This window comes from Aedes albopictus, chromosome 2 (genome assembly GCF_035046485.1).
Source record: "Aedes albopictus strain Foshan chromosome 2, AalbF5, whole genome shotgun sequence".
In the NCBI taxonomy this organism is placed as follows: Eukaryota; Metazoa; Arthropoda; class Insecta; order Diptera; family Culicidae; genus Aedes; species Aedes albopictus.
The window spans coordinates 136,155,796-136,178,274 of NC_085137.1; the positions used below are offsets into that span (position 1 = coordinate 136,155,796).

Genomic DNA, 22,479 nt, shown 5'->3' on the forward strand with positions numbered 1-22,479 from the left:
GCGGGAATACGCTTTTAGGTGGATTCGAGGTTTTCTATTGTATTTAGGCGGGTTCACGACAGCTAATCATTTGGTAATTAAATCGTTGATCAAAACAATACTGAAAATTCGGCAAATAATTTTTAATGAAGTTGTCACATGTAGATTTTTTTTTGTGTTTTTCTGAATTTTTAACGTTTTTTTCTCAGTTTTGTTTTCTAAGTCTACATTACTATATAACAAGAGATAAGAATCTTCTCTACTACGTCATGTAGAATATCCTTTGTCATAAATCTATAAAACAAGAGTCATGCGCAAATTTCTGAATTCTGTCAGGTTTTATTTATTTATTTTTTGACGAAACTATTTTGAACTTAGTGTTGGTTGTGTTTGCAAAAAATATTTAAAATAAAGTGGCGCATTTGCTTTCTGAAAAAAAAAACTCAACTTATCTGAATTTTGTTATCTGATTCTAATGAATTTAGCAGTTTTTAAATTGCTTTACAACTTCTACTGGTCTATTTTAAAAACTGATTAGTTCAACCATTTTTCAGATAGCAGATGTTGAGGGATTTTATTTTTTCAGTTATGATTGTACTTCAGTACAATCAGTATCAGTACATATTTAGCTTCTTATTTGAAAGTTTTGTTTATTTTTTCGTACAAAACTTTGTTTTATATTTTATTTTATTAACAATTCTTGAACTGTATACTCTCCATGCAGTTACGCCCATTTAAAACATTGGTGCCCTGCCCATATCAAAGATTGATATCTCAAATGAATCAGAAAACAAGATTGACTTATAATTCCATACGCTTCTGATAGTTTTTTTTGTCAGATATTGCAAGTGTTAATATATGTGGAATAGGTTTTGTTAAGCTAGGAAACCCTTTTTTAACATCCCGAGCCCCACATTTGTAATGCAATTTCAGAAATGATAGAAAAACCAAAAAAGAGTAGAATATGATCATGAGTACCTTCCGGATAAATTATAACTAAGCAGCATCTTTAACAGTTTTCAAGTCTCACTAACCTCATCATGTACCAGTTTGTATGCAAATCGATCGAAACATTATAAGACTTGGGTCTACCACTAGTAAAAAAGAGAGTAAAGTATTTGGAAAATGTACTGTTATTCTCACTAAAGACGATTTTGTTTTTTATTTGTTGGTTTTTGATTTTTTTTATCAAATAACGAAGCAATGTTTTCAAAATCAGATCGGAAAATCGGAAGGATCAATGTATCTTTTGATGTATCTCCTGTTTTTTTCCTGATGGATTTTTTTTTCTATTTTACAAAAACAGTTTTAAACTAGGTGTTCTGTGAATAATTTACACACTATCATCATGGTAAAATGATTACTAGGGTGTCCCAAAATTGCACATGGTCAAGAAGCTTGGGGCTCACCTTGCAAAGCAAACTTTTGTATGACGGTAACTTTCAGAAATGACGTTTAAAGGTCATCCTGGTAATATATTATTGCTTTTATCCATCACTAGCTGTCCCGGCAAACGTCGTACTGCCTGCCTACTGTGTTTTTTGACATGCAGCTCCATAGGGACGTCCCCCGCGAAGTCATCTGTATGGGAGCCCCTCGTTCCAGAGACCGGAGAGGTCTCACACCAGGCTAAGAACCTTCCCCGGTCCCAAAGCTACATGCATACAAAATTTGAAGCCGATCGGTTCAGTAGTTTCCGAATCCATAGCGGTCAGACAGACAGACAGACAGACAGACAGACAGACAGACAGACAGACAGACAGACAGACAGACAGACAGACAGACAGACAGACAGACAGACAGACAGAAATTCATTTTTATATATATAGATAAAAAGTATCTCAACCTAATGCCAATTTAAAAAAAATTCCAAAAAAAGATATATCGTTTTCGAGTTATTCTCGAGTAAATTTTTGAAGAAATTTGAATTTTAGGTATTTTTTTCTAAAAATGTAACATAAAAACTGCTCAAAAACACATACAAAGTGAACGTATGCTCAACAAGTTGTTGTCTAAATCATGTGTAGGAATTATGGTGACATCATTTATTAACACAGTAAATTCAAAAACTCGGTATTTAAAAGCAACCTCTCAAACATGTCGGTATTAGCTTTTTTTCCAAGTAGTTTGGAATTATATCAAGCTAAACAAATATGGAAAAGGAAGGTTTCGTTAATTTTTGAACGGAAATTTTTTTTTCTAAATACTTTGCCGGGGCGACCTGTAAACGTCATTCAAGGGGCCCAGAATCAAAGGAGTTTAAGTGACCATTTTATCGATTTTGAGCTGAGCATATCAAAAACTTTTTTAAGATTATTTTTACGATGAATAGAAAAATTATGATAAATCGGGTGATTGGGTGGATTTTGAAACTCTATACATTTAGTATGGAATGAAAAAATTGTGAAAATCTCTAATCCTTATTTACTCGAAAGTGAGTTTTTGTCATTTACACCCCTTTGCTTCTAACCCCCTCAAATATGCAACCTCGTTGTCTTGTGATTGGAAGGTGTTATCCATCTGGATAACAGGGCACATTCATGTTATATGTTTCCAGATGCTCTTTCAGGTGTTACTCCATTTATTCTGAGGTATTTGTTTGCAAAGTACTCTAAGAAATGGTAAAGAGATTGTTTTGGATCTTTCTCCAAAAGTTCCTTCTGGTATTTTTCTAGGCCATTCCTTGAGATTTTTCCAGATTTCCCTTCAGATTATTTTCCAAAGATTCTTTTAAGAATTTCTGCAGAAATTACTCCACAATCTTAGCACTTTTCATGAAATTTTTCAAAAAGATAAACGAATGAATGCCAGGAAAGGATTGTAATATTTCAAGGATACCTAAAAAAATATTTTTTAAAAAAAATCATCAATGGCTCTCTAAAGAAGTCCTCCAGGTTTTTATTTATTGTATTTACAGGATTTCCCTTAAAAATTTCTCGAAGTGGTAGTTTATGAATTTTTGTGTATGCATTTCTTTCAGAAATTGTGTACGAGTTTTTTCTGATGATTCCTCCAGAGGTATCTTCTGGAAGCAGGGTTCCTGATTTCCACTTTTTATCTTCTTCCGCATTCGAAGACAGTCAGCAGCGAACGGTTGTCGCTTTAGTTCGTGTGTATGCTTGTCAGCGACGACAGCAAACTCCGGCGAACGGTGGGAAGCCACACTTGGAAATTACTCATTCGTCAACATTCGCATCGCAAGCGAATGCGATTCGTGAGTGATGCGATTGATATTGTGCATACGAATTTTTGATGTTTTCGAATTATTTTCTTTGCTAATCTAGCATTGCAACAACAATACAGTAAAATGTATGTATTACATGCAGAAATTCTCTTCTACTTATGATAATAGCCGCTTCGATCGCTCACCAGCATTCTTCACCATTCGCCGTTCATTCATTCGCTTGCGATCCAAACTGCGACGAATGGCAACGAATATTCATGTCAAGCAGCTGGCTTATCGCTTCCCACTGGTGATGGGGTTGCGTGTTTGATCACGACGATCCGTTTGCTGCATCTTTCTCGATTCGCTTGAGCAAAGAGGAGTGAATATGGATGGAGTGAGGCGAATATACCGATCCTTGTCTGGAAGTCCTACAGAGATCCTTCCGCCCAACATAGGAGCCCTGCCGAGATGGTTCCACTTCCCTATCTCAAGGTTTTTCTTTAGGTATTCTTCTCACAATAAGTATTATCCTAGTCATTCATCCAGGAATTGCTCACAACATTACTTCAGAAGATGCTTCAGGAATTTTTGTTCGGGAATTCTCCCGAAACCATTTCAAACATTTTTGGAGCAGATCTGGTGTGATGGTTAAAGTACGTGACTATCACGCCGAGGACCTGGGATCGAATCGCACTCCCGACAAACTCACACAATTTGAGTTCTTCCTCCAGAAGGGAAGTAAAACGTGGGTCCCGAGATGAACTAAAAACCTTCTTAATAAAAATAAAAATAATCAAGAATTTATTATACGAGTTTTCAAAGGTATCTCCAGAAGTTTCCAAAGGATTTCTTGAGACAATCCACCTGGGATTTAAAACCAAATTTCGTCAGGAAATGTTGAAACATTATTCTTACAATTTTGTGTAATTGCTGAAAGATCTTCTGAAAAACCCCTGGAGTAATATCTCAGAACAAATTCTTAGGGATTTTCCAAGAAATTTTCCTATGAACACCTGAAGTGGGTCCTCCAGTTCTTCCAGGTAGTATTTCAAGGATGCTTTAAAAAACTTTTTTTTATTCCTTTTGTAGTTCTCCAAAGAATTCCTCCAGGATTTTTTATTGCATATCTGCAGAATTTCCTTCAGAAATTTCTCGAGGTACATAGTAGTTTATGGATTTTTCATGAGCATGAGCATATACTTTTTAGTTGCTACTCCGTGTTTGACCAGAGCTAGCGGAATTGCGCAGAGATCCAATAGAAGAGGCTTGGGATTAGCACCAACTCCTCAATGTACAAGTTCCGAGAGCACTAATTTTATTGGGTCAATAATGGCGCCGGCCACGTCCTTGCAGTCATCCAGGGAAGGGAAGGAATGTTAGTTTGACAACTGTTACTTCTAGAGGTTGTATATACGGTACAGTAGTCTTCCACAGTTGTCACGGGAAGGAGTTTGTGTTAGTAGGGAGGAATGGATAGTTACATTGATCAGGGTTCACTTTGATATGCGATGTAATGCATGCAAATATGAATTTACTTAGTAGTACTTCACAGGTATCTCCAGGAGTTCTTCCAAACACTTCTTCTGGAAATTCTACAGGAACGCTTATGTTTTTTTGAGAAATTCCTCCAGAGGTTTCTCAAGAATGTTTGGTATTACTTACAGATTTCTTTCATAAGTCTTAAATAATTTTCTATAAAGAATGAAGGGGGTATCTTAAGATGTTTCTGCTGGCAACATAATTTCAGAAATTGCTTCAGGAGTGTATGTTCAGGATTTTTTCTGATAAATTTTCCAGAATTTATTCTAAGAGTTTTCAAAGGTATGTACAAAGTATATCCAAAAGAGCGTTTTACAGATTCCTTGAGGCAATTCTCCACTGATTACTTAGGAATTCCTTGAGAAAATGCTTAAAGGTTCTTCATGATTTTTTTGTGCAACTTTTGAAAGAACTTCTGGAAAAAAAAACTCTGGAATATCTGAACAAATTATGCAGGAATCTCTAAAGACTTTCCAGGAGATATTTCTGTTAGAACCTGAAGATTGATTTCTAAAAAATAAAAATCCATATAAGAATTTCTGCAGAAATAGCTGGAGAAACTCTTGGAATAAATTCTTTGAAAACTTTTGAAAAAATCTCTTGGGCATCGTACACAAATTACGCATCGCTAAAAGGGGAGGAAGGGAGGGGAGTCTTGCGTTGCGTTAGGATCCATACATGTTTTTTTTTTCATGCAAAAAGCGTTATAAGGGAAAAAAACCTCTCCTCTTTGTGAACTGTACTTTGCCGAAATTCCTGAAGGAATCCCTGACAATCTGAAGCAGTCTCTGGAGATCAAACTACCTTCTCAAATTTTCTGAGGCATTCCTGCCTGATCCACTGAAAATAATAATGCAAGTTTTCTATGGAATCTCAAGAGCAATTCTTGAACAAATTGCTGAAGAAATATCTCGAATATTTTCTGTGAAAACCACTAGAGAAAATATTAAAGAACCTTTGGAAGATTTTGTAAAGAAAATCATTAAGAAAATTTTAAGAGATTTTTCAGATATTTTTTCAAAAGAATTCTAGATAAGTTTCTGAAGTAATTTCTGGTGAAGTTTTAGAAAGTACTTATAGAAATTAACCCAAATGATTTCTTGGAGACTGAATTTCTGGAGTTATTTGTGAAAGAGTCCAATAGTCCATGGAATGATTTTAGATTAATTTCATAGATGGTTTGGACTTGGAACCCTTGCACAAATAAAAGGAGGTATCTCATCGAGAATTTTTGAAGGAATCTGTGTAGGAATTTTCGAAGGAATATTTTCTGAAGAGACCACTGGAAGAATTTATAATATAATTTTTGGAAAAATATCTCGAACAATCTTTGTAGAGAATTTTTAAGGAACCTGTGAAGACATTTCAGATGATTTTTTGAAACGAATAATAATCTACCATTTTTTTTTCTTGGAGTTCCCTGGAGAGATTTCTAAAAAAATGCCAGAGGAGTTCCTGTACGGAACCTTGGTAGATTTTAAGAACGAATTTCTCCAGAAATTTCTAAAGTAATCCATGGAATAATTTCAAAGAAAATTTGGACCTGGAATGCTTACGCATTACAATTCATTAGGAATCTCATAAGGATTTTTTGAATGAATTTCCAATAAACTTTCTAATAGAATCTCTGAAAGAATATCAGAAGGAATTTTTTTGGGAATTTAGGAAGATTTAGGAAGGAGCCTGTGGAAGATTTTCTAAAGAAATTCATGGAGACATTCCTGGAGGAGCCTTTGATTTCTGCAAGTAATCTCTGAATACATTTCTGAAGGAATCCTAGAATAGCTTCTAGTGCATGGAAAATTGGGCAATGCTTGCAACATGTTCTTAAGAACTCAAAAAAAATCAGTAAAAGATTTTCTGAAGGGAATTCAAGGAGCATTTTCTCAAGGAATCCATGGAGCAATATCGGAAGGAGTTCAAAGGGAGTTCTATAAATAAAAAGGTTCCTAAGTTTATTGCTGAGATGATCTCTCGGAAGGTTTGGAGAAAATTTTAAAGGAAAAATTATCTAAAGTAATCAAAGGAAATTGTTGAATGTTAACATGGTCAACCATTTCAGCTTTATTGTAGCTGGACAAGCAGTGGAGAATATCGGGAGTTCCAAATATCTTAGTAGCCAGATGGCGTCCGGAGGCGACATCACGATCGATGTATGTAAAAACAGTCAGATTAGTCAACGCACCAAAATCCGATTTTCAACTCGCTCCTATAATCTGAACTGATGTACACTAGTGAAACCTGATCAGTGAAGAACCCTCAACGGCTACAGGTCAGATACGTGCGGTATACAATTTGCGCATGGTGGCCTTACAATTCGATCTAACTTTAAAATGGCTTTTCCAGTCTTAACAAAATTAAAAAACGGCTATTTAATCTTGTACGACGTTTCGGACGCTTCCAGAATTTTATGGCTCTGGAACTTGTCACCTTGGTGATCGATCACCATTTTTCGACAGAATAACACTGGACGACAAATATAATTGAGTCACTGAGGAAGGTCTCAAATGTGATCGAAACGTCGGATAAGACTGAATAACTGTATTTGAATTTTGTCAAAACTTGAAAAACCATTTCAAAGTAAAATTTTATCGCAATCAAATCCGAAAACTATTGCAAATCGCTCTCGAATGCAGAGCTTTATCGTCAATGTCAGCAAAAGATGATAGCGACAGAAATTTGGATGTGAAAGTAGATGTGGGTTGGCCTCATTCTAAAGGCCTCCCCAAGTAACATTTTTATGACCAATTAGTCTTATAGAGGTTTTGAGAACAGTAATGGTTCCATGGTCCTCTTCTAGCCTTTAAGGCTGAAAAATGTTTTTTGGGCTCATTTCAAAGAAATACACTAAAGTTTTTTTTACGACGGTAATGGTACCGCGTCAAAAAACCGCGTAAAAACCGTGTTATTTCAAAAAACGTCGTAAAAAATTCAAGGTAGATGTAGACCTGACTATCTTACGCGTGTTTTTGAAAAAAAAAACTGGATTTTTTTCACGGCGATTTTTGAAATAACGCGTTTTTTTAGGATGGACCGCGTTTAAAAAACGCGTAAAAACGCGTAAAAAACTTCAGTGTAACTGAAATCGATATAAATTTGATCTGGTTACATGTCAAGGCAATGGAGTTCAATCGTCCAGACTTCGGTCCTCTGCATCACCATGGGTACTCGGGGGTAACATTACAGCGAGTTTCCATAAATGACGTAGCATTTTATTGCCGATTTTTTACTTCCCCTCGCCCCTCTTAGCATATTTTTCCATACCTTATACATGGCTCGTCACCGAATCCCATACTCCCCCTAAATAGCTACGTCATTTATGGACGCTCCCATACAATTCATTGAATTTTTAAAGTTTGGATTTTGTTTGTTGTAGGTATTTGTTCTGTCGTTTGACATTACTTTTTGGATGAGCACTCCATCGTAACAACCATCAACTATCTAGATTCTAGTAGGTATTTTGTCCTAATTCCTTCAACATCAGTTTCATCGCAGAAACAACTGTTCAACTTATTAGTGCCGTACCGCTCGGTTCGCATAATAACACAAAATCAACACAAACCATGATCCCACAGCCGAAAAGTTGTTTTACAATCATTAAAGGGCCCCCTCATTGACGACTTCTAGGTACCGACATGTTCGCATAAACTACACTGAGATGTACCCAAGACGAGAGCCGGTGGTAGGGGGGGTTCGCGGATCTATGGCGCATGTATCGCACCCACAGAAAAAAAACTCACATGTACATACATCCCATTTCGGAGCATAAAACAATGCCGCCTTCGGTGCGGGAGCTGTGGTGGTTGGCACAGAAGTGCGTGATGATTTGCTGATTTGTTGTTTCAGGAAAAAAGGTGTTAAAATATGGAAAGATATCGATCCGAGAGCACCAAGTTCCCAATCCGACGGTGACGGAATGTGCGATGTAGTGGTAATTAGTGGTTCGCAATCGTGACGAGTGTACAATTAAAGAAAAATGCTCGCCAATTTTTCTGAGCCCATTGCGATGCGGAACAATTCGCACAGTGGGCAAAAATGAGATAATCCTAATTGGATAAATTCGATATTTTCATTGTCAATTCAGGGTCAAAATCATTTGATTTTTTTTTATTTCTATGAAACACCTTCAAATAGTTTCAGCTTTATCAAGTTTTTGCCCACTGTGAACTATCGCACTGCAATCGGATGCACTTTTATTGTGCAACAAAGGCTTGTTTCTGAAAGTTAAGTTGAGAAACTTTCTCAGGTGTGTTGCTAACATTCATGAGCTGCGAACATGTTTCTTTAGGCCACCTGCGCTGATGCTTATCTACGTTGTAATGAGGGAGCCCCATAGATGTTTGAATATTTAAAACGAGATGAGCATGATAAACTCGGATGCGGCGGTGATGCGGCGTGTTGCAGTGGACTGTAAAACTGCTTTTCTTCTCCAGGCTGCCTTGATTGCAGCGCGCCCGCCGGTCTCACCGATTCCCCAAGTGGATTCGGTGTATGGAAACTGCCATGCAGCGACCGACGGACCAGCGGCGAACTCCATAGGGTGGGAAAACTATCTCCAAATAACTCTAGCCCTGAAAAGGACTCAACCGGACACGCAGGCGACTGGCGGACCAAGGGAATTTCCGGCTCAGAGACAAACGACACACACACTGGTTTTTGTTCTAATTCATTTTAATGTCACTAATTACACTATTTACAGACTTTTATTTTGGCCGTCGTCGGCCCACACTTCTCTTCTGCCGGACTTGGCTTGCCGGCTTGACTTATCTGTAGCTTCGGTTGCTGCGATCCAATCACTCCGAGTTGCGTATTGAAACTGATGCTCACCAAGTAGCGCTTCTTCTGCTCTCGTCCTCGACGGCCGTCGTCGACGACGACGATGGTTTTTTCCTCCTTCTCAGCGTGGCGATTGGCTCCTTTTTGGGGGGTTTCCTTCATGCGAAGATTGCGTGCTGCTACCTCGATTTGCTTGCGCTTTCTTCACGTGAACGATACGTGCTCCTTCTTCAGTTCGCAGCGTTGCGGACTGAACATGCTGCCACCCGGGAAAAGAGTGACACTGATGGCTCCTTGGATGCTTCGTCCTGATGTGTTGAACGTACTGGTTCTTCTTCGAGGATGGGCAGGGGTGCCAACTTGTGGATTGGCCGCTTGAAAACGCTGCTGCCCACACGAACGTCGACGACACGAGTGAGATCATCGGGACCTGGATAGGTTTTGACGATTCTACCCATTTTCCACTGTTGAGGTGGTACGTTATCTTCCTTCAACAGGACGATCATGTTAGGGACTACATTGACGTGCTTCTTCGTCCACTTCGAACGACATTGAAGCTCTACCAAATATTCTTTCGACCAGCGTTGCCAAAAATGCTGTCGAAGAAGCTGAATGTGCTGCCATTTTGACAGGCGGTTGATGGGGATGTCGTCAAGACTAGGCTCAGGGATAGCAGTTAAAGGTCTATTGATCATTAAATGGCCAGGGGTTAAAACGGTTGGGTCATTGGGGTCAGAGGAATGTGCAAAAAGAGGTCTAGAGTTTAGAATAGCCTCGATTTGACACAGCAAGGTCGCAAATTCCATTATTGTCAGAGAGGCGGACTGATAGACTTTCTTCAGAACAGACTTCACGCTTTTAACGCCCGCCTCCCATAGCCCTCCAAAGTGAGGTGCATTTGGGGGAATCGTGGTCCACTTAATCTCCTTGACTTGACAGAACTGTGACAGCTTACCGTTGGTTAGGTCGGACTTGAAGAGCTCGTACAACTCACGAAGCTCTGATCGCGCGCCGATGAAATTCGTTCCGTTGTCGCTATACACTTCCTCGGGTACTCCTCTTCTGGATACGAATCTTTGTAGTGCTGCCAAAAACGCTTCAGTGGATAGGTTCTCCACCACTTCCAAGTGCATTGCCTTCGAAACCATACAAACAAATACGCATATGTAGCCTTTCACTGGAGCTGCTTTCCTGGCGGTTTGCTTTATGTAGATAGGTCCAGCGAAGTCTACTCCAACTTTCAAAAACGTAGGTGCAGCGGTGATGCGATACGACGGCAAGTCTCCCATGAACTGCTCAGCAAGCTTCGGGCTTGATTTGAAGCAAATGATGCAACTTCTCGTCACCTTTCGTACCGTCGATCTGGCGTTCAGTATCCAGTAGCGCTCTCTTAGGGCTGTGATCACGCTACTCGGACCAGCATGCAGGTTTTCTCTATGTACCGCTGCAATGAGTCTTCTCGTTACGGGGTGCTTGTCCGGAACGATCCATTGATGCTTTACCTCGTATGCTAGTTTGCTGTGACGTATTCTACCTCCAACTCGTAGTAATCCGTCGTCCAAGAAAGGATTCAGATTGCCGATTCTCTTGCATGGCTCCCCCGCTTGCAGGCGATCGATTTCATCCTGAAGTTCGCTCCTCTGGATCGCTTGGATGATCCGCTTGTTTGCCTCCTTCAGTTCAGAAATCGTGGGCGTCGTTGCAGTGCTTCGTTCACCAATCTTACGGCAGTTTTTGATGAACCTTAAAACGTAGGCGATGATCCTTTGTGTCTTCCGAAATGACTTAAACTTTGTCAATATCGGAAGCTCCTCGTATACAGTTGCCACGTTGACAGATACTGCCGGCTTCAGTTCAGGAATCTCTCCATCTTCCAGAGCTGCAGGAACCACTTCGTCATATGCTGCACTGCACAGGAAAAACGGTCCATTCCACCATAGGTTGCTCGTCGCGAGCGCTTTCGCTGGCATGCCTCGCGATACAATATCTGCTGGGTTGTCTGCAGAGCGAACGTACTTCCAAACATGTTCACTTTCGCTTGTAATCTCGGCTACACGATTCCTCACGAATACTTGCAGGCAGTCCAACGGCTTGTTTAGCCACGCAATGACCACCTGGCTGTCGGACCAGAGAGTAACCGGAACGTGTTCCAATTCCATTGCGTCAACCACTTTCTTAACCAATCGATGCAGGAGTAGAGCTGCCATCAGCTCCTTGCGCGGGATGGACATAGGCGTTATGGAACAGACTTTTGACTTGCTTGTAACTAAGCTCGAACTCGCAGTACCATCGGAATGCACTGACCGAAGGTACACGCATGCTCCGTTGGCTGTATTTGACGCGTCTGCAAATCCATGGATTTCAATCCTTGCCGCTTCCTCCGAAATTACCCGCCGAGGAACTCGGAAGTCCTCTGCAAGTGGCAGCGCGTTCAAAAAATATCTCCAGTCGTCGAGTAGTTCTTCATCCAGTCGATCGTCCCAATCCATCTTGTTCTTCCACAGCTTCTGCATCAAAACCTTTGCGAGAACGATTACTGGTGACAACAGGCCGAGGGGATCGAAAAGCCTTGCTATAACTGACAGAACTTGCCGTTTTGTCGGTGCTGGATTGTTGCAGTCAGATTGTGCCCGGAACAGAAAATCATCTCCGACCGGATCCCACATAAGCCCAAGGGTCTTAATTACCTCATTGGCACTAGATTCTTCAATCTTTACCAGTTTATCTCGATCCTCCTCAGGAATAGAGTCCAGGAGTCGTTCATCGTTTGCAGCCCACTTGTGTAGATGAAAACCTCCGCGTTGCAGTAGCGAAATCAACTCTCGTTGGAGGTCTCTCACTTCTACCAAATTGTTTCCACCAAAAAGTACGTTGTCCACGTAGAACATCTTCTTCACCAGCTCCGCTGCCAAAGGATATTCTGTTTCTTCGTCGATTGCCAGTTGATACAGTGCACGAATGGCCAGAAATGGTGCTGCAGCTGTACCGTACGTCACAGTTTGAAGCTCCAAGACACGCAGTGGCTCGTTAGGCTTCTTCCTGTAGAAAATGCGTTGTAGCGGAGTATGACAATTGTCCTTCAACACTTGCCGATACATCTTAGCGATGTCAGCGCTTAGCACATACCGATACATACGAAATTTCAAAATGATCGTCAGCAAATCAGGTTGAATTGTAGGGCCAACCATCATCACGTCGTTCAATGCCATTCCACCAACCTTTGCCGATGCATCAAACACGACGCGACACTTGGTAGTCGTATTCGACGGCTTGAGTACCGCGTGGTGCGGTAGATACCATCTCTGCAAACCAACAGGATCTTCCGTTTCATGCACTTCCTTGCAATGTCCAAGCTGCTCGTATTCATCCACGAATTCGTCGTACTGCTTCTTGATGTCCGGGTTCTTCTGCAATTTTGCCTCCAGTGCGTAGAATCTCCTCAGCGCCATTGGTCTCGAATCTCCAAGCTGGCTGATTGATTCCCGAAGTGGAAACTGTACTACGTATCGACCATCTTCATTTCGACGAACCGTAGACTGGAAATGCTGCTCACACTGTTCAGTTTCAGTCTTCACGCACTGCTCACTGGAAACACTTTCCACTTCCCAAAACTTTTGCATCAGTTCGTTCAAAGAGTCACTTGATGGTGTCGCCACATTAGAGTTCACAATTGTTCCACAAAAAGCACTAGCATATTTTCCACCAACCAACCAGCCAAATTGCGAATCTCGGAGCGTAGGCAGATCTTCTGATAGCTTCAGACGACCGGCCTTGAGTATATCGTCGTACCATTCCATTCCAATCAGTAAATCCACTTGTCCTGGACGGAAGAACGTAGGGTCTGCCAACTGGATTCCAGCGGGAATGTTCCATGTAGCAGCGTCAACCTCAAAGGTCGGCAGGTTTCCTGTTACCTTCGGCGAGACCAAGCAATCCAACTCCATCTTGAAACCATTCTGCTTCGAACGAACCTCCACCCTCGCCCGTTGTCGAACGCTGGATCTGACGCTGTTGATTCCGGTGATTGGAATGTCGATTTCTTCTCGATCCACTTGCAGCTTTTCCAACATCGCCTCCGAGATGAAGTTGACCTGCGAACCACTGTCCAAAAGAGCGCGACATGATTGCGGTTTTCCATGTTTGTCCAAAATGTTGACCATTGCAGTCAGCAACAGCACTTGCGAAATTGGCTTCTCGACCACATTCGAAGCCACGGTGTTAGGTGTACTGCTACCCGGAACATTTGCGTTGTCTGGCTGCGCCGCTTTCTTTGGAACCTGCTGCTGATCTGTCACACTGGAATTGCTGGAACTTGAATTTTGCACTGAACCACCTTCTGTATGGAGCAGCGTATGATGCTTCCGCTTACACTTCGAACACGTCTTGCTCGATTTGCATTCTCCACTTCGGTGACCACGTCGCAAGCAATTGAAGCACACCTGTTTATCACGCACCATCTTCAAGCGATCCTCCGCCGACAATCCGTTGAACGTAGAGCACTTGAACGCCAGATGGTCTCCTGCACAGAACTCACAGCTGCTTGATGACACCACGTTCACCTTCACGTTCGACGACTGCTTGCCGGACACGTGTCCTTTGGTTGCACCACGCGCGGATTGTTTGACCTTACTATCACTAGTGGACTTTTGACAACGTTCAAGTACGGAAATGCGACCTTTCAGAAATTTGACAGTGTCCTCGTATTCAGGCAATTCCCCATGGGCGACCGAGGATTCCCACAATTTCTTTGTCTCATCGTCCAACGCATTGGATAAGATGTGCGTTACGATTGTATCTGATACCCCAGTAAAATCTAGACCCAAATGTTTCAAATTTTCGACATGACCAACACATGAATCGACCAACTCTCTTAACTCAGAGTGGCTTTCTTGCGACATTTTCCTCATGTTGAGTAGCCCAGAGATGTGATGATCAACCATTCGTCGCTTTTCTTCAAACCTTTCTGCTAAAATTTCCCATGCATGGTCATAATTGCCATCAGCGATGGTTTTTGCATCAATTATGCCAGCTGCGTCCCCAATCAGAGCCTTTTCCAAATGGTAGAGCTTAATCCGTGGCGGATCATTCGATCTGTCGACCACGTCCCTAAACATGACTTTGAATTTTTCCCACTGCTCGTATTTGCCATCGAAATGCGGAATGGCACGAGGAAGCGATGGTTGAACCACAATCGGTTGTTGGTTACGATTCGTTTGACTCAGCATCTCGACCCATGTTTCGAGAGCGAGGGAAATGTCGTCGTACAATGTTTCAAATTCAAGGTACTTACAGTCTTGATCCTGTCTCTTGCTCGGTGGGCAGACCGCCATGATGCGTTCATGGTAGTCCGAAAACTCCTTGTAGGCAGCTTCCACTTTCTTCTGGTGCACCTTGACCTGCGGCAGCGTGATCTCCTCCTCTACGATTTGATCCATCATGTGCTTGACGCGTGTCAGCTTCGCCTTTGCTGAGCCACGCATGTGCACCAGCGCGTCGAACTCTTCCACTGCGTCGTCGTTGCTGGCGGCGGCGGAATTGCTACCACCACCTTCCATATTCTTCACAGGTGTACGCTTCGGCGGCATGATTCTTAATTAATCACTTGCACTAGCACTTTTGTCCAATGTTCATTAGCAGTTAATCACTTCACTCTTGTGCGATTGTCCAGTCTTTGCTTTGCTTAACTTTTTCCAACTTTTGTGCGGTGTGTGTTTTTGTCTCCAAGCCAGCCACTCCACTGAATCACGCCCAGTCACGATGCGTTCCAGCCAGCAGCGATGATGAACCAAACCATCCGGTTCGATCGGACCAAAACATGATGCGGCGTGTTGCAGTGGACTGTAAAACTGCTTTTCTTCTCCAGGCTGCCTTGATTGCAGCGCGCCCGCCGGTCTCACCGATTCCCCAAGTGGATTCGGTGTATGGAAACTGCCATGCAGCGACCGACGGACCAGCGGCGAACTCCATAGGGTGGGAAAACTATCTCCAAATAACTCTAGCCCTGAAAAGGACTCAACCGGACACGCAGGCGACTGGCGGACCAAGGGAATTTCCGGCTCAGAGACAAACGACACACACACTGGTTTTTGTTCTAATTCATTTTAATGTCACTAATTACACTATTTACAGACTTTTATTTTGGCCGTCGTCGGCCCACACTTCTCTTCTGCCGGACTTGGCTTGCCGGCTTGACTTATCTGTAGCTTCGGTTGCTGCGATCCAATCACTCCGAGTTGCGTATTGAAACTGATGCTCACCAAGTAGCGCTTCTTCTGCTCTCGTCCTCGACGGCCGTCGTCGACGACGACGATGGTTTTTTCCTCCTTCTCAGCGTGGCGATTGGCTCCTTTTTGGGGGGTTTCCTTCATGCGAAGATTGCGTGCTGCTACCTCGATTTGCTTGCGCTTTCTTCACGTGAACGATACGTGCTCCTTCTTCAGTTCGCAGCGTTGCGGACTGAACAGGCGGGAAAAAAAATGAATCGGCCAGTTGTCGATTATTAGCGAATCAATTAGATATCAGTTCGACAAGTGTTCGAGTACTCAAAGCGATGATTCAATTAGGCTGCACTATGGTTGAAAGCGTTCCAGTATGAAATGGACATTTGACTTGTGAAACCATTTAAGATCGATTCAACTAGATACAAACAAGGACAAAGTCAAAAATAGAGATACATTCCCCTTGGGGAAATCGAGAGAAAATAGTGATCCCGTTTATATACACCAGAACAAGAACAAACCACATACGACGACCGTCTAACCAACACGACTCCATGGGGTGCGGAGTGGACCCGGAAAGAAAATTCTGTTCTCCACACTTTCCACACAGAGCACCATCATCGGGAGTGCGCCTTGTCTTCGAGACGATAAAGACAAAGAAAAACGACTTGCAAAGTGAAACCTTGCTCGGTTTGGAAGCGATACAGAAAAAAAACTTGACGGGAGGTGGTGAAAAATCGATATTTTGCTCCCGTTCTTGAGTTGGTTGGTAAAAAAAATGTTCCCTTCTGTATTTTCCACTGAAGTGGAGCTTGGAGAAGATGTGGTGAGAGTCTTTTAATATTTTTGAATATTTTTTTTGAGAAACTGTTTTTTGCAACAGTATTCGGGTTGAATAAGTTAATAAGTTAATAATAAGAATCCAGCTTGACTTTCTACTCCGCAGAATCTTGAAGCTTGATCTATGGCTTAGCTGGCTAAAGCGTCAGACTAGCGATATGGAGTCGTTAGTTCGAAGTGAAAGTTTTTTCACAAATTTATCTCGCAATTTGTCAATCAAACGTACTTTGCCTTCAAATGCTTCAAGTTTTAAATAGTTTTCAACCAAATTTTGACTCTAGAAGCACATCTCATACTTATTTAGGGTTTTGTTAGGGATTATTGGAATGACCACCTGGTTCCGGAGTTATTTCGGAATCAAAATGGGCCATTGGAATTTTGGGGGAAGTGAATTTTCAATATGAGAACAATTTAGTTTTCAGATCTAAGTGAGCAGGAATGATAGAAAAATATATTATAGCATATTATCACGATGATTGGTCACTTGGAATACATTTGGGCGTCTTGGAATTAGTTTACCGATTTCCCGAAATCCAGTTTTGAAAATAGTTCAATATTGTCATGAGGCATTTCAAACATCACGGTTTTCGCGATACGCCATCCTGTGCTAGTTTTACGTTGTTTGAAATACTTCTGGTCATTTGGAACCCGGATTTCCCGGAAAACCGGTCCGGTAGTTCCCGTTTATTTTTTTTTTTTTCGAAAGTAAACAAATACAGTCAAGCGTAACCTAAAATTTTGTGATTTTTAAAGGTGTATCATTCCAAGCCGTTTTTGAGTTATCCGTAACATTTGTACCTGCGGTTCATACTGGGAATCATCCAAGAATTCCTCGAGGAATATCTTCTTGAAAACTTCTATCGATTCCTCCAGAGATTTCTCAGGTTATCTCTTTATGGGTTCATCGAGATATTTCTTCAATGAACATCTCTTAGGATTCCTCCAGGAAGTCCTGATGGAGTTTTATCCAAGAATTTCTCGAGAAATTCCTCATGGGATTCCTTCAGAAGCTCCTGTTGGCCTTCCTTTAGGGATTCGAGCAACTATTGTTGTGTTTTCCCAGTAATTCCACCTGGAATTCTTTCAGAAATTCTAAATGTGGTACCTTCTACTAGGGATTGCTCTAGAGTTTTCTTCTAGCATACCTGCTGCGATTCTTCCTGGCAATCTTCCTAGTATTTTTCCGGAAACCCTTCCGGTGATTCTTCAGGAACTCATATTGGTCTTTCTACATGCATTCTAGCTGGGATTCCTCAAGAAATTCCTATTAAGAATTTCCATACGCATGATTTCATACACTTTGAAAAAGGTTAGGCTATTGAATAAAAATTTGTTTAGAAACAAGCATTTCATGTTATGCAAAACAAAAATTGCATTCCGTCCCCTGCCCTCCTAGTTTGGAAATTCGATCAACCCCTCAAATATACTTATGTTATCAGATTTAAAGCTGTGTTCATAAAAATAGCAGTGAAAGCCAATTTTCGTACAAAATAGCAAACTTTATGTCAAAGTTGACCATTTTGTATGAAAATTGACTTTCACTGCTATTTTTATGAACACACTTCCAACTATGAGAAAACATAGAAATATCGCGAATTGAAATTGAAAATGGCATCCTATAGTATATAATAGATTCTTTTTCACGCAACTTTCTCGACTGCGGCTATTTTTGAGTTACGCGGCATTTGTGTAGATTCTTCTTTCCTGTTGGGTGCTGTTTCTGCCAGGACTTCAATTTCTACTACAGATCTCTCTTATTATCTTTGAAACCCTGTTAAAATTTGAATACGATCTTATGAAAAAGTTTCGAATCTTTCCACACGTTTTTGACGCAAACCTATCATCGGGTAAGGATATATAACTAGGGAAAGCTTATTTACTTATGAAGGAGCTTGATGATTCTGTGGCTATATCGGTCTTTTTCTGCTCATAGTATAAGGGAGTAGAGATCAAAGTGGATAATGAAATGATAAATATGATAGAATTCGCTAGGTAGCGAACAAGTGTGAAAATTTTTATAGAAGGTGAAATTAGGCAAGAAGGCCATGTATTGAACGAATACATCGAATGCGTGAAACTTCTGCCGTGCGACCTGTGCTTTTAAACAGATCGGCGTAGTTGGTAGTTCATACCACCTTACCAAGACTGGCTTCAGGCATCCGGCCTATGTATTGTTCTTGCCTAATTTAACCTTCTATAAACATTTTCACACTTGTTTGCTACCTAGCGAATTCTATCATATTTATCATTTCATTATCCACTTTGATCTCTACTCCCTTATATTATGAGTAGAAAAAGACCGATATAGCCACAGAATCATCAAGTTATTAATAGAATATGGTCGATAAATCAGAATCTCTCTCTCTCTCTTCTTGGCGTAACGTCCTCATTGGGACTAAGCCTGCTTCTCAGCTTAGTGTTAGTGTTCTATGAGCACTTCCACAGTTATTAACTGAGAGCTTCCTCTGCCAATGACCATTTTGCATGTGTATATCGTGTGGCAGGCACGAAGATACTCTATGCCCAAGGAAGTCAAGGAAATTTCCTTTACGAAAAGATCCTGGACCGACCGGGAATCGAACCCGTCACCCTCAGCATGGTCATGCTGAATACCCGTGCGTTTACCGCCTCGGGTAAATGGCCCCCGATAAATCAGAATATAACTTATGAATGAGAAGTTTGTTAATGTTTATTAGTTTTGTTTTACATCAGACAAGGCTTTAGAACTCCCAGGTAACAATAATAGATAACTAACAGTTTATTCAGCATTTTTTTTAATAAACTAAACCATCAATTGTACAGCAATATCGTTTGTTGGGTTGTGCCACAAAATAAAACTAACCCAACTTCATCTATCTGAAAAAGCTTGTGAAACGTTAAACGTACCCGGGTAGAGGTGAAGTACTGACCATCAATGCGTGATATTGGTTTGATTGATATAAGTGATAGAAGATCTGAAAATAATATCTGAAAAATGTTCCTGGAACATCGAAACAATATCAAAATTTGATATTTCAAGATCAAACGAATAGCTTGCTGCTGTTGGTCAGATCTTACAAGATCTAAATGTGATCTGATGATGATGTTCCAAGAGTAGATTTTAGATATTATTTTTAGATCTTTTATTCCTTATTTCAATCATACCAATATCACATTTTGATCTCAATATCAAAATATGCAATTATTCAACTCTTTTTCTCTACAAGTTGTGTGGCTGCGCCAAAAGGTTCTTCGTCACAGCTTCATGCTTAAAGTATATTTCATAAAACGCTACAACGCACTGCTTTGCTGTGTGTTTGACAACATTTGTACTGGATACCCGAGCAAAGTTTTATAATAAACAGATAACAAACTGTGTTATCTGATATCAAAAATAATTAACAAATTTTTTTCTCAGTTTGGTTGAATAAACAGGCAACATAACAAACATGATAACAATTAATTATACCCACGATATCATTAAAATATCTCATTATGTTATCATCAGGGGCATTCTGATAACAATTTCTGTAAATCAATTGAATTGATCTGATTGAAAACTAATTTTGTTATCAGTGAGGTATTTGCTCGGTCATTCATAACTAACTTCCGATGTTGTTGTCGATGATAACGCCTAAGAGTTTGACAGGTGCGATTACATGAATTATCAGGGTGATTATACAAAATTGATAAATGAGTTCTGGAGTGAGCACCACTTATCATTTTGTTATGGAGCTGTTATTCGACTTTGCTCGGATAACGGCTGTTTTGGACTGTATAAAAGCAGCTCCTTCATTGGTGGGGATTCTTATTCGATTGGAACATGGTCCGGCAGCCATTCCTTGGATTGAAGGGCTAATAGATTTTTCAAAACTGATATATAACTTAACATAACATAATTACATCAATAGTTGATAGATACATAAATGAACGTTTGTTATATTTAGATAAATTTGATGGAATTGGTCGACAAACAAGTTTGTATTATAGGTATTAAATTTATAACAAGGTCAGTTGCAACAAAATTCAAATGTAGGTTGATCATTTTTATGCCAACAATATTAGAAACTCAGTTATAGTTTTACAAATGCAATGTATAACAAATGAAAATGTTTAGGTACTGTTAAGCGAGTATTTCAACTGTTGCATGGCGCTGTTGTTCTTGGAAATACACAGTTTTTGACTACCAAGTTTTGACTGAAGTTCGAGTTTTCAGCGAATTTGCCTCTCAAATGATGGAAAATGTGCAATACCTTTTTTATTACTTATTCGTTTATTTGGAAGGCTCGGGCGCCACATGGGCATAACTGAGCCGAAATCTTTTGTTTTTACAATGATTTTACATTTTACAATTTATTACTACCTTAAAACTATGTTAGTTTGGGCCGAAGTACTCGCGGCTGTTTCGAGGTTAAGGATTGAAGAAAAAACAAAAAATAAAATAAAATTGGGAAGGACGGATTTATGGGTTTAAAACTAAATTATTTGCTAACTTATACTAAAAACATTGATGGGACAAATTGTCCATATCTGTAACGGAACTAAAAAAAAGGACTTTATCGGTAGACAACAAGACTTGATCGGCTGGCAACATTTGTGTTGCCAGCTGATCAAGGTCTCCTGACGGGCCAATGCAAAAAAAAATCGTCGAAGGCGATTTAACGCTCGTAAATATCGCCTTCGCTAGCGTTCACCTTAGCCAGAGAGTCCGCTTTCCCATTGCCCGGAATTGAGCAATGTGAAGGGACCCAAGCTATGGTGATGATGTATGAGCGTTTGTCCAAACTCAAGACTTGGCGTATTCCTTTCAGGAAGTACGCTGAGTGCTATAAAGAGCTTTTGGACATGTTATATGGGTCATCAGCGATGTCGAAAAGTAATTGGCTCTCAAGTTATGTAAAATGTTGTACGTAAATATACTGCAACGTGGCACTGCTGTGCCTCTAAAATAAAGGTTTTGTAAAGGTTTTTAATGCTGTTCATTCATTATATAAGCGTTTCATTCATTATACAAGTACATTCGGGGATTGCTTCTGGAATTTTTTAAAGTATTTCTCTTGAAGTGCTTTTAGGGATTTCACTAAGCATTACTCCTTGTATCTCTCCGAGAATTCCCTCATTGATTCCTACTTAAATTTTTACTCATAATTCTCCAGGCAAACATTCAGGTAATTCTCCAAGAGTTCAAATTTTTTCCAATTTTCCATCCCATTCCCCAGAAATTGCAGTTGGATTGCCTCCATAGATTTCTCCAGCAATTCTTCCAAGCATTTCTTCATAAAAGCCTCCGAAGATTTCTGCTGGAAAAGCCTCAGAAGTTCGTTCGGTAATATCTTACAGATTTAAAAAAAATCCTCCAACGATTGTTTTAGATTTTTTTTTCGAAAATTCCTCCATAATTTTCCCCACATATTCTTATTCTTCTGAGGAATTTCCGGCAATTTCTCCGCAAAACTTTCAGGAATTTCTCCAGAATTTTGGCGAATAATTTCTTCAATAATTCATTCAGAAATGAACCCAAGAGTTTGTTCAGTGTGAAGAATTAGCATTAGTTAAAACCACGAATAAAACTTAATAAAAAATGTCCAGCGAAAAGACAACGCAAATAGGCAAACATCAGGGGATGCGTTGATATTAATAAATTAGCAGCTTATAACTAAATCATAACAAGTTCTGTAACATCTTTCAGAACGAACATGTAATTTATAAGTTTTATTTTACCTTGTTTTGCTATTGGCATTAAAAAAATCAAGCAAGTTTTGAAATAATTTTGCTGCGCAAAATAAAACAAATATTACAATATATCTGTTACGAAATTATGTCATTGGTAATTACATCAATATGCATAATTTACTTCCGATGATCCGAAAGTAACAGACTTTCAGTCGAACTCATCCAGCACAAATATACATAATTTGCCGAATGATATCTTGCTATGTGCTCCTGGCAGGGATGGGAACACTCACTTGGAAAGAGTTACAC

At 40.3% G+C, this 22,479-nt stretch overlaps 1 protein-coding gene across 2 annotated transcripts in view; it reads left to right on the plus strand.

Annotated features, from left to right (window-relative positions):
• The window catches only part of LOC115255415 (T-box protein H15), a 136,504-nt gene that overhangs the window by 1,470 nt on the left and 112,555 nt on the right, over nucleotides 1-22,479 (plus strand). The window lies entirely within an intron of this gene.